A 12,500-nucleotide genomic window follows, 5' to 3' on the forward strand; every position below is an offset into this window, starting at 1 on the left:
GGAGACATTTTCCGTTTCGCGGCAATTCTCCGCCGTGCCGTGACTCTTCTCGCTCGCAGACGGCGCTGTCGCGTCGAACCGCTTTCGGGGGCCACCCTTCTCCTCCCCGCTCCTCGCAAGAATCTGCCGATTCCCATTCCTGCGACGAAGCCCGGAAGGGCGCCCACACAGCTGCGGTGACGTGAACGAGCGACCAGCTCTGGAGCTCGACGTACTTCGAAGGCAAACAGCGCAAATTGCGATCGCGCTGGCTTTGCGCACGGCGCGGGAATCGGCCGGCGTTTCATTCCCACGTTTTCCGTGCACGCAAGCGTGCGCTTCCGACTCTCTCGCAAACGTGCGCGCTACATGGCAACAGACGTTCGCGCCTCGTGCTTGGACCGCTCTTTCCCTGCAGGTATCCGACTCCATCCTGCGGCGGTCTTACTAGAGGCGCGCACTCGTCACGCTGCAGTAGTATTGCCTCGTTTCCGTCTTTTCGAAGAATTGGCACAACGGTTTGCCACCGTCTCCCTCTCGTGAGGCCGCTGGCGCGTGGCTTTAGCGCTCAACGTACTGTCCATGATGCCGACGCGGTCAAAACGAGTCGACGGACGCACGTTCCCTGTGCGCCGAAGTCTCTCTTGATATGTGATCCGACCCTCAGACAGACGAAGCCAAGGGAAGACCCAAGGCCGCAATGTGCGTTCAAAGAATCAGTGCTCAGTGTGTCCTGCAATTCACACCAAGTCTCGCAGCTGGCTGCGTTCTTCATCGACCCGAGAACCGAGTGATCCACCGCTTAGAGTCGTGAAAAATAGTTTGTTCAATTCAGTACAGTACAACCAGGGTTTTAGGCACGTGGCGTCTCCCTGTGTGTGGTTTCGAAGAGCGCCTTTCGGCGTGCGCTCCTCCAGTCTCGCTCTTTCGGCGGCCGCGTCTCAGCAGCTGAAAGCCTAATGGCACTCCACTCCTGCTACTCGCGCGTGTGTTTTGCGCCCACGCCTTCCTCGCTTGCCCTCGAGGCACCTTATGCCGTTTGCGCGCACTCGAAGCCGGTTTTACCTGCCAACCATCCACCGGACCCGTGTGTCTCGTGTGCACGTTCACATCGCTCCACTAAAAATTGCAAAGAGCGACAGAGCCATGATTAGGGCTAAGCCGCTGTGGAGTCTTTAACGGCTACACGGCCACGGGCAGGGCTTCACCCCCATCGACGTGCTTCGCTTCAGTCAGCAGTAGGTTCATAGAAGGGCCTCAAACACACACACACTTTCGCATCGGCAGATCGCCGCAGCATAACCGCTGTTGATCCAACAGCCTACTTGAGACGAAAGACAAGAGCCCGGCGCGCGTACTCGCGCAGCTCTCCAAAACCACTCGGCCAGTGCCAGGGACGGCTCCCTGCGCCGGCGCCACAACAAGTCTACTTGAGGCGGAAGACGAAGCCAGCAAGGGCCTGGCCGCAAGTGCGTTCGAAACCGGGACTACAGTCCCTCGTCTGTCCGTACTTCCTCTTTCGACGTGCGGCGCCTTCCCAAAGCGCACAAGTCCGCTAACCGCAGAACGCTTCCGACGTAGCAAAGCCGCGTTTCCTTCGGTACTTCGCAGCAACGCCGCCTTTCCCTCGGCGGCGGGCGAATAGCCTGCAGACGTCGTCGCATTAAACCGCGATCTCGACACCTCGCGCGTCACGAGCAGGAGCCGACCGGCAGCCTCCGGCCCTTTCGGACTCGGTGGCATTTGCCGCGGAGGACGGGAGAGCACTTTAGGCCACGGTTCCTTCCGTACTTGGCAGCCGCACCCTCATACCGACAGTTCCATGACCGACCGAGCGCCACACCGTTCCTTTAGTACTTGGGTGGCAACAAAGTCGGGTCGTTACTCCATACTCGCCGCAGGAAGCGACCGGCAGCCGCCAGCCTTTTCAGACTCGGCAGCGTTTGCCGCGGAGGACGGGAGAGCGCTCGCACCACGGTTCCGTGTGTGTACTAAGCGGCAGCGGCATTAGCTCTCGACCGTCAGTTCCTTGACCGACCGCACGCTTCGCCGTTCCCCTCGTACTGGGCAAAGCAGCAGGTCGGGTCGTCTTACTCCCATTCCGCGCAAGAGCGCCAAAGCGGACAGAAAGCCCACCCAGTGTGCGTTACGCCGTTTCTACCCGCGGGCGCGGCCAAGCCAACCGTCCAAGGTTGCAGCCGGCGTCCACTGGGCGCAACAAATTTGGCACGGGGCGCCCCTCAAAATTCAGGCAGTCCCCGGCATGTTCGGGTATAGCCGTCCCCGCGTCCAAGCGGGGCCAGCGGCGGAAAGCGTCGGGCGCAGCGAGCTGCTTCACCCACACGGGGTAGAAACAATGGCGCTCGCCACCCTTCACAATCCGGTAATGATCCTTCCGCAGGTTCACCTACGGAAACCTTGTTACGACTTTTACTTCCTCTAAATGATCAAGTTTGGTCATCTTTCCAACAGACCGGCGCAACCGAAAGGCCGCGCCGGACATCGGTCCGAAGACCTCACTAAATCATTCAATCGGTAGTAGCGACGGGCGGTGTGTACAAAGGGCAGGGACGTAATCAACGCGAGCTTATGACTCGCGCTTACTGGGAATTCCTCGTTCAAGGGGAACAATTGCAAGCCCCTATCCCAATCACGAAAGAAGTTCCACGGGTTACCCAGTCCTTTCAGACAGGGATAAAGACACGCTGCTTCCTTCAGTGTAGCGCGCGTGCGGCCCCGGACATCTAAGGGCATCACAGACCTGTTATTGCTCTGTTTCGTGCGGCTAGGAGCCGCTTGTCCCTCTAAGAAGGTTGTAAGGTGCTGGGAACCCCGCACCTATTTAATAGGCTAGAGTCTCGTTCGTTATCGGAATTAACCAGACAAATCGCTCCACCAACTAAGAACGGCCATGCACCACCATCCACCGAATCAAGAAAGAGCTCTCAATCTGTCAATCCTCCCAGTGTCCGGGCCGGGTAAGTTTTCCCGTGTTGAGTCAAATTAAGCCGCAGGCTCCACTCCTGGTGGTGCCCTTCCGTCAATTCCTTTAAGTTTCAGCTTTGCAACCATACTTCCCCCGGAACCCAAACACTTTGGTTTCCCGGAAGCTGCCCGCCGAGTCATTTGAGTAACTCAGGCGGATCGCTGGTTGGCATCGTTTATGGTCAGAACTAGGGCGGTATCTGATCGCCTTCGAACCTCTGACTTTCGTTCTTGATCAAAGAAAACATTCTTGGCAAATGCTTTCGCAGTAGTTCGTCTTGCGACGGTCCAAGAATTTCACCTCTAGCGCCGCAATACGAATGCCCCCGTCTGTCCCTCTTAATCATTACCTCGTATTCCAAAAACCAACAGAACAGAAACGAGGTCTTGTTCTATTATTCCATGCAAGTTTATTCAGGCGACTCGCCTGCGTTGAGCACTCTAATTTTTTCAAAGTAAAAGCACCGGCCTTCTCGAGGCACACAATGAAGTGCACCAAGAAAGGACCGGCATGATGTTCAGTCCGAGCCGTCGCATCGGGTAGATGCACTACTCGTCTGGAACTGAGATCCAACTACGAGCTTTTTAACCGCAGCAGCTTTAGTATACGCTATTGGAGCTGGAATTACCGCGGCTGCTGGCACCAGACTTGCCCTCCAATTGATCCTCGTTAAAGGATTTAGAGTGTACTCATTTCAATTACGGGGCCTCAAAAGAGTCCCGTATTGTTATTTTTCGTCACTACCTCCCCGTGCCGGGAGTGGGTAATTTGCGCGCCTGCTGCCTTCCTTGGATGTGGTAGCCGTTTCTCAGGCTCCCTCTCCGGAATCGAACCCTGATTCTCCGTTACCCGTAACAACCATGGTAAGCAAGTAACCTACCATCGAAAGTTGATAAGGCAGACACTTGAAAGAAACGTCGCCGGCTCGTGGCCATGCGATCAGCACAAAGTTATCCAGAGTCACCACACAATACGGGCCGAAACCCGATCGATCTTGGTCTAATAAAAGCACCCGTCGCCCAAAGGGCTTCAGGCTCACTGCATGTATTAGCTCTAGAATTGCCACAGTTATCCAAGTAGGAAGAAACGATCTAAGGAACCATAACTGATTTAATGAGCCATTCGCGGTTTCGCCTTATTTCGGCATGTACTTAGACATGCATGGCTTAATCTTTGAGACAAGCATATGATTACTGGCAGGATCAACCAGGTAATCGTTCAACTGCGCGTCCAGCCTTTCAAGCAGGCCGGACGCCGTTTTTGCGATGCCGAGGCCACCTTCAGGCGCCCCAACACGCTTCGTTCTCGCAAAGGGTAGCACTTTGCACAGTCCGAGACGACGGCGTTCGAGCTCGCTACGGCGCCCTCCCCGCAGGGCCGGGTATCGCCACGCGGCAAGAAGCACGCAACATTCTCGATAGACCGGTTGTGTCGACTCGATCGCGGCTTGCGGTTTCTCTCGAGCCCGCAGCACTGGTGGACCGACCGACACTTGCAACGTAGCCGAGACGGCAAAGCCGCTAGGCGACGGGTCACGCCCGCGCCTTCGGCGCTTTCGTATTTGATTCGTCCGAGGACGATGCGGAACACACTTCGATATCGTGGAAAAAGCGTCGTCCGACAACCAGCCCCTAACGCATCAAGCGGATGAGGCTGCAGACGTCAGCTGTGGGATCCACGGGAGCGATACCGGGGACACGCTTGACGGGCACGAAGCCCGCCGCATATCAAACACCCAGGTCGCTTTGGGGGCGACTGCTCTCTGGGACCCCCATATAATAGCAGCGATAAGTACCCAGACCTCCATGGGGCCGTACTCGTGCCACTTTCGACGAGCGTTTGGCGAAAATCGTGCCGCCTCGTAACGCCGCGAGCAAGATTGAAAGCTTACGTCGGCAGCACAATGCCGAAGTCGTGAAAGCGCAGCGCGTCTACCGAATGCGCGAACGGCAATTTCTCGCTAATGGCCAGTACGGTTTCCTGCACAATTGCCTTTCTGTCGCCCTACGGGGCCCCCGGCCGATCGATTCGAGGCACGCTAGCACGGCCCCTTCGCCATTTCCGAGCACGAGTGCGAACAGTGCGGGCGGCGTGCTCGACGCCCCGGCTGACGTCGTTTCGGACTTTGTCTCTTCGCGTGCTCGCGGCAACGCCGCGGCCAACGACGACGTCTGCGCGGTTCTTTGCCGGTTCCCGGCGTGCTATAGTGCAGCCCTCTGCAGGGTGACACCGGCTCCGTCGTGGCCGTGCGGCGGCTTGTACGCAAAAGTTGCGTCAAAGGCGTCGCGCTCGCGCCGCCCCGGCACACGCGGTTTCGGACTTTGTCTCTTCCAGCGCTCGCGTAGTCGTGGGCACGATTGTCGACTTCGGAACGGTGCGCGGACACCGCCACGAGCACGCGCAAGACGAAAATCGCACTACGGTACAATGTCGGCCGGGGCCCTACGGCCCCTTACAGTAGCAGCGATAAGTGCCCAGACCTCCATGGGGCCGTACTCGTGCGACGCGGCGGCGTACTGCGCCGAGCCGAGCGCCAATATTTGGCTTTTGCAGGGCGGATTCGAGCTCTGGCGATTGCCGCGGTACCGCCGCTCACCGATTCAAGGCACGCTAGCGCGGCCCCTTCGCCATTTCCGAGCACGCGTGCGAACAGTGCGGGCGGCGTGCTCGACGCCCCGGCTGACGTCGTTTCGGACTTTGTCTCTTCGCGTGCTCGCGGCAACGCCGCGGCCAACGACGACGTCTGCGCGGTTCTTTGCCGGTTCCCGGCGTGCTATAGTGCAGCCCTCTGCAGGGTGACACCGGCTCCGTCGTGGCCGTGCGGCGGCTTGTACGCAAAAGTTGCGTCAAAGGCGTCGCGCTCGCGCCGCCCCGGCACACGCGGTTTCGGACTTTGTCTCTTCCAGCGCTCGCGTAGTCGTGGGCACGATTGTCGACGTCGGAACGGTGCGCGGACTACGCCACGAGCACGCGCAAGCCGAAAATCGCACTACGGTACAATGTCGGCCGGGGCCGTACGGCCCCTTACAGTAGCAGCGATAAGTGCCCAGACCTCCATGGGGCCGTACTCGTGCGACGCGGCCGCGTACTGCGCCGAGCCGAGCGCCAATATTTGGCTTTTGCAGGGCGGATTCGAGCTCTGGCGATCGCCGCGGTACCGCCGCTCACCGATTCAAGGCACGCTAGCGCGGCCCCTTCGCCATTTCCGAGCACGCGTGCGAACAGTGCGGGCGGCGTGCTCGACGCCCCGGCTGACGTCGTTTCGGACTTTGTCTCTTCGCGTGCTCGCGGCAACGCCGCGGCCAACGACGACGTCTGCGCGGTTCTTTGCCGGTTCCCGGCGTGCTATAGTGCAGCCCTCTGCAGGGTGACACCGGCTCCGTCGTGGCCGTGCGGCGGCTTGTACGCAAAAGTTGCGTCAAAGGCGTCGCGCTCGCGCCGCCCCGGCACACGCGGTTTCGGACTTTGTCTCTTCCAGCGCTCGCAACCATGTCGGGGCCGACGCCGACGACTGCGTGGTGTTTCAACGATTGCCGGCGTGACACAATGCAGCTGCGTGCGGGATGCCAGCGATTCCGTCGTGTCCGTGCGGCGGCTTGTACGCAAAAGTTGCGTCAAAGGCGTCGCGCTCGCGCCGCCCCGGCACACGCGGTTTCGGACTTTGTCTCTTCCAGCGCTCGCGTAGTCGTGGGCACGATTGTCGACGTCGGAACGGTGCGCGGACTACGCCACGAGCACGCGCAAGCCGAAAATCGCACTACGGTACAATGTCGGCCGGGGCCGTACGGCCCCTTACAGTAGCAGCGATAAGTGCCCAGACCTCCATGGGGCCGTACTCGTGCGACGCGGCGGCGTACTGCGCCGAGCCGAGCGCCAATATTTGGCTTTTGCAGGGCGGATTCGAGCTCTGGCGATCGCCGCGGTACCGCCGCTCACCGATTCAAGGCACGCTAGCGCGGCCCCTTCGCCATTTCCGAGCACGCGTGCGAACAGTGCGGGCGGCGTGCTCGACGCCCCGGCTGACGTCGTTTCGGACTTTGTCTCTTCGCGTGCTCGCGGCAACGCCGCGGCCAACGACGACGTCTGCGCGGTTCTTTGCCGGTTCCCGGCGTGCTATAGTGCAGCCCTCTGCAGGGTGACACCGGCTCCGTCGTGGCCGTGCGGCGGCTTGTACGCAAAAGTTGCGTCAAAGGCGTCGCGCTCGCGCCGCCCCGGCACACGCGGTTTCGGACTTTGTCTCTTCCAGCGCTCGCAACCATGTCGGGGCCGACGCCGACGACTGCGTGGTGTTTCAACGATTGCCGGCGTGACACAATGCAGCTGCGTGCGGGATGCCAGCGATTCCGTCGTGGCGGTGCGGCGGCTTGTACGCAAAAGTTGCGTCAAAGGCGTCGCGCTCGCACCGCCCCGGCACACGTGGTTTCGGACTTTGTCTCTTCGAGCGCTCGCAGCGATGTCGAGGCGATCGCTTACGTCTGCACGGTTTCCGGTGTGCTACAATGCAGCAGTCTGCCGCACTACACCTCTTGGTTGCCGAGGCCAGCACGGCAATTTACTGAAGCGAGCGCATTGCGCCCAGGCGGCAGCGGACTTTGTGCTTTCGGGAGTGCTCTTGCTGTAAAATTTGAACGGCTGCAGCTGCGCGAAGCAAGTGTACCTATTTTCACTCTCTCTCTGTCTGCCTTTGAGGCGACTGTAATTTCACTTTAAACGCAACTGGAGGCGGGAGCAACCTGATGAGAGTAGGTGGACTTCGGTACATGTTGTAATTTAGAAATTGCTTTCAAGCTTTGAGGACATACACCTTCGCGCCATCTGCTTTCCCCGTCTCTTTGGCACTTTATAGTATGTGCTGCATGCTCTGCATTCCAAAGAAACACGCCTGTGTCTCTCCCTCTCTCACGTTCTTCTTCTTTTTGTAGCTGCTGTTGTAGAAGATGCTATGCTCTTTAATCGCTGTAACATAGAGTGCTTGCACAAGCCAACAACTGTTGCGCGTTTTTTTTTTTTTTTTTTCTCTTCCCAAGACGTTTCTGCCATTATTCACTAACTCTCGTTCTTAGTATGCAATGGAGCGTTAGCTCGCGCCATCTACCTTTCTTTCTGTATTGCAAAGTCCGCAGGTTTTCCTAGTTCCGTACACAGATGGCGCTAATGCGTTTTGGCGCCAGGTTCGAACGACCTCGCTGTACTCGTGTTTCCCATTTGAATGTTTCAAAGGGGTTTGCGACAGGGGGTGGTTCTTGTGCAAGGCTGAGCTTTCCAGCTGCGTTTAAGCTATGCTAGCATGTGTGCGTATATATATATATATATATATATAAATACACAAACACACACACACACACACACACACACACATGCATATATACATACACACACACGGTAATGGTAAAGATGATGAGGTAGCACTTTTTTTTTTTTTTTTACAATGCCTGTGTTTCAGATGGCGATCTTTCTCCCCTCTATGTTTCCGGTGGGAGGAGTGTGCAGCGTTTTCTATATTTATTTTGTCATTCACTTCTATGTTGCTCGTCTTCGTACATGGGGCATGCTACCTAATTCTACCGGTCGATTCGACACGTTGCGATCCGTCCCGGCCTGTGCCGTATCAAAATTTTCAGTGGGCCTTGCGGTAAATAAAAAGAAATGAAGGAAATGCGCGTAGTATATTACAATTGCACACGGGCTTGAAACGAAGCCCTCAAGGAAGGTCACCTTGAGCGGTCGCATTCAGACGGAAGTAAGCATTCCCCTGGCGCGTTTTTTTCCGCTCGCCTGTTCCGTTTTCTACGAGGTTGCCTTGGTTGGTTTCGCGTTACAAGCAAGCTTGCACTCGGGTCTCGTTTCTACGCGACAGCGTTTCGTTAACAGCGAAAGACTGAGGCGTTGCGAGTTCATCCGTGAGATAGGGAGCGTTGAGTCTGTACACAGGCTGAATTTTATAATATTGCCCACGCTGTTGCTGAGGTTACCCATGTCGGCAGGGCGCCCACAAGGCAGTAGTACAATGAAGTGAAGTGAAGGACATCGCTTCTCGGCCTTTTGGCTAAGATCAAAGTGTAGTATCTGTTCTTATCAGCTTAATATCTGATACGGGTTCTATATGGACCCACGATATTAAACCTATTTTTGGAAGTTGGCGGAGTGCTTGAAGCCTGCTTCACCTCCGCCGCAGGTCGGCCCGGTATTGCACTACCTCCGGGATCGGCCCCGCTCACTTAGGTGAGACTTCATTCAATCAAAATGAAGAGCACAAGCTCAACGCGAGCAGTGACTTGACACGCACCATTCCTATACTACACGCAACGATGCCGGTTCGCGGACCACGAGAGTAATTAAACTGCCACTCCATCTGTGTGTAGCGTCGCACTTGTTGCGTCGCAAATGGGACAGCCGCTCCAGCAAATTTCTAGTTATGGGCTTCGAGAAAAATTAATGAAAGCAAAAGAAAGAACCAGAATTCCTATTTGTCCGATGTCTCTGAATGATTGTCTCCTGTAAAGAGCCACTTGGGGGGATGGGGGGTAGGATTAGCCGTGGGGTTCGCAATCAATATGAATCCCACTCAAAGCCAACACTGGATTTTGGAGTTCACTATCGCTTGGATCCGTAAACCACCGCGGCCACGCAAGCTCGCCCTGCCGCCGAAATCCGCTGCCCAAGTGGAAGAAAGATTCCCTATGAAAGAAAAATAGAGTGCCCGATTTCTGGCAACTACTGTGCAGCCTTTGTGTACACATTTTCGCAGCAGTGGGACCGAGCGCCTCGAAAACAAACTTGTCGTATGCCCAAATGTGGCGAAATATATTCAAGGGTTAAAAGGTGCCTCATCTTTCTAACCTGTATGTTACGAAGACCTGTTGCTACCTTTTCATCATGAACATCATCATCATCATCATCCTGGCTACGCCCACTGCAGGGCAAAGGCATCTGCCATGATCCTCCAAGTACCCCGGTCAGGTGCCGATTGTCGCCATGTAGTCCCTAATCTAATCTGCCCTCCTAACTTTCTGCCACCCCCTGCTACGCTTCCCTCCTCTTGGAATTCAGTCTGTAACCCTTAATGGCCACCGGTTATCTTCCCCCCAGATTGCATGCCCTGCGCATGCCCATTTGTTTTTCCTGGTTTAAACTTTGGTGTCATTAACGAGCGTTTCTTCTCGCACACACCCAATCTGCTCTATTCCGATCCCCCCGTGACGCCACACCCATCATCCTTCTTTCCAGAGCCCGTTGCGTCGCCCTCAGTTACCCTTCGGTAATCCTCAAAGCTTTTTGTTGGGGCACTCGTGGCATCTTTCTCGTTTAATGAAGTCAAATTTTTTTCAGTTTTGGGGGAAAACTCAATGAGCTAGGCGCGATTGTGTCCCTGGCGCCGCTCTCAACAAGATGGCGGCGCCCATGCTTTTTGCCTGCAGGTTCGGCCCTACGCAGAACACGCCTGCCGGGCAGTGTAGCCACGTTGAAGGGGCAAAGCGTAGTGCAGTGAAGCGCTTGCTCGGGCGAAAAACGCAAATATGAGCCAAACAGGAATTTCCATTATTGGAAATTCCAGTTCAGTTTGCGCATTGCGTTCGCCTAAGGTAAAGAACACAAATGCGAGTGCCACAGCAGTCAAGTCAAAGCTTAGGATTGCGTATCATTTTTTTTTTTTTTTTTCTTTTCGTGCCTTTTACTCCTGGCCTGCGTGGCCCTAGCGCGCATGCACACGAAAGTAATGAAATGCTGAAAACACGAAATAATGCGGTGCGGCTGTATCATATCTATTTTGTGCGCTTTGTTCTTTGTGGACTACAGCGGTGTGCGTCATGAGAAAGTTTCGGTGCCCTTCTTGGGTGACCAGTGAAGCTATATTTAAAACCACATTGATTTGTACGGTTATTGCTACAAACTGCGTGTGGGTGTTTTTCTTTTTCGCTGCCAACGATGGGTTATCGCAACCGCGATCGGTTCTGCTGCTACGCTAGACGCGTGCTTGCCAACGGTTGGCTCTATACGCGACCCGCGACGCGTGGTCGGCACATTCAAGCAGTCAATTGCAAACCGTTCCAAGAAAAAGGATGTACTCCACTTGCCACCTAGTTCGACGATTGTACTTTCTGACCCTCGAGGAAGCGCCGCCTTCCCACGTTTTCTATAATACGATAAGATTCAGAGCGACCGCGACCACTTGTCTTTGTCAATATCTCGGAAACGCTTTCTTTGTTTTCTTTTTTTTTTTTTAAATCCAGATACTCAGACGCGCCCGTGTTCACGCGCACTTGTTCTCTCCGATAAGCAGGGAAGCTCGGTTGGGGTGGTGTCGGGCCTTGCGCATGCGCTGCTGAGCTCGTCGCTTCGCCGGCCGGTCGATGCTGGCGCGGTACTGGTAATGAACTTCGACGTGCATGGTGAAACGTCACTTTGTATTGCCACTGTAGACTAGCAATGCAATGTGTTTGCGAGCGATTGGATAAATGAGAAAGCGTGCACTGTCTACAGTTCATGCCCCTCTAGAGTAGTGGAAATGTTGCTCCAAGTGTTAGGTTTGTAATTTGCGCCTACGAACATGAACTAAACAAAGAAAATGGTCTGCAGCCGCCTTCGCTTCATAAAATTCCCGTACGAAGAAATTTCCGTGCGCGAATGAGAGAGCAAAAGAGAGAAACCATGTTAAGAAGAATGGCTGCCTTTTACGTGATCTCGCGCATGAAACCAGACGATAGATTAATTTTAGCCGTTCATTTTGATTTGCCGAATGTAAACCGGAACACTTTCTCCACGCGGTCTTCAGATTTGAATGGCAATCAATCACATCCTTTCTTTTTTTTTTTTTTTTCTGTTTCTTTCTATCTGGAACCGAAAGAATTCAGAACGCCATTTCAATCTTAGATTCGATTAGATATCGCGACTGGTATGCTGAAATATCACGCCTTATCTGGTGTTAACCTTCTTGATCACGGCAATAAAAAATCGCCAGTTCCCGAACTTTAATCGCGCCGAAGATGAACCGATATGCTGGATTCTTATTGTCATGATTTTATAGAAAGCGCTGGTTCTATGGCTAGCTTTGAGGAAAAGAAAAACATCGTTCAGGAATGTATAACTCTAAACAACTAAAAAAAAAAATCTGCCGGCAATTGGTACTACAACGAGAGTACTGAGAATACTGGAAAAGATGAAATCCAATCATGCTGAACTGAACTGAGATTATTTCATCAAGACATGCCCCGAAAAACGTGGCCACTTTCAATGATAATTTCAAATGTGATTTCTTTCTTTTTTTTTTTTCTTTTTTTTTTTTTTTACGACGGATAATAATTATCTTTCCAATGGCGGATGTGAAAATTTCAGAGCACGTCATTTTCGAAATCCCAAGGCCCCGGACGCATTCTCTCTTCTTTAAGTATTTTGGTGGTGCACACGGAGGAAAATTTCGCGCACGTAATTTATAAACTAGTAGTTGATTTTCTAGAAGAACACAAAGTGCTGACAAACGGCCAACCAGGACACAATTAAATTGGTATTACGCACGGTTTCGAAGCCGCGGTAACAA

The 12,500-nt window shown here is 54.5% G+C and overlaps 3 non-coding genes across 3 annotated transcripts; 1 reads left to right on the top strand and 2 right to left on the bottom strand.

The window, feature by feature from the left end:
• Positions 1–636: 636 nt before the first annotated feature.
• LOC140214502 (5.8S ribosomal RNA) lies at positions 637–789 on the bottom strand. Its single transcript, XR_011891433.1, has one exon. It is a non-coding gene; the product is annotated as a 5.8S ribosomal RNA (ribosomal RNA).
• Positions 790–2,363: 1,574 nt separating this feature from the next.
• Positions 2,364–4,178, bottom strand: LOC140214492 (small subunit ribosomal RNA). Its single transcript, XR_011891423.1, has one exon. It is a non-coding gene; the product is annotated as a small subunit ribosomal RNA (ribosomal RNA).
• A 4,813-nt stretch (positions 4,179–8,991) lies between these two features.
• Positions 8,992–9,183, top strand: LOC140214487 (U2 spliceosomal RNA). Its single transcript, XR_011891418.1, has one exon. It is a non-coding gene; the product is annotated as a U2 spliceosomal RNA (small nuclear RNA).
• Positions 9,184–12,500: the final 3,317 nt, after the last annotated feature.

This window comes from Dermacentor andersoni, unplaced genomic scaffold, assembly GCF_023375885.2.
Source record: "Dermacentor andersoni unplaced genomic scaffold, qqDerAnde1_hic_scaffold ctg00000306.1, whole genome shotgun sequence".
Taxonomy (NCBI): domain Eukaryota; kingdom Metazoa; phylum Arthropoda; class Arachnida; order Ixodida; family Ixodidae; genus Dermacentor; species Dermacentor andersoni.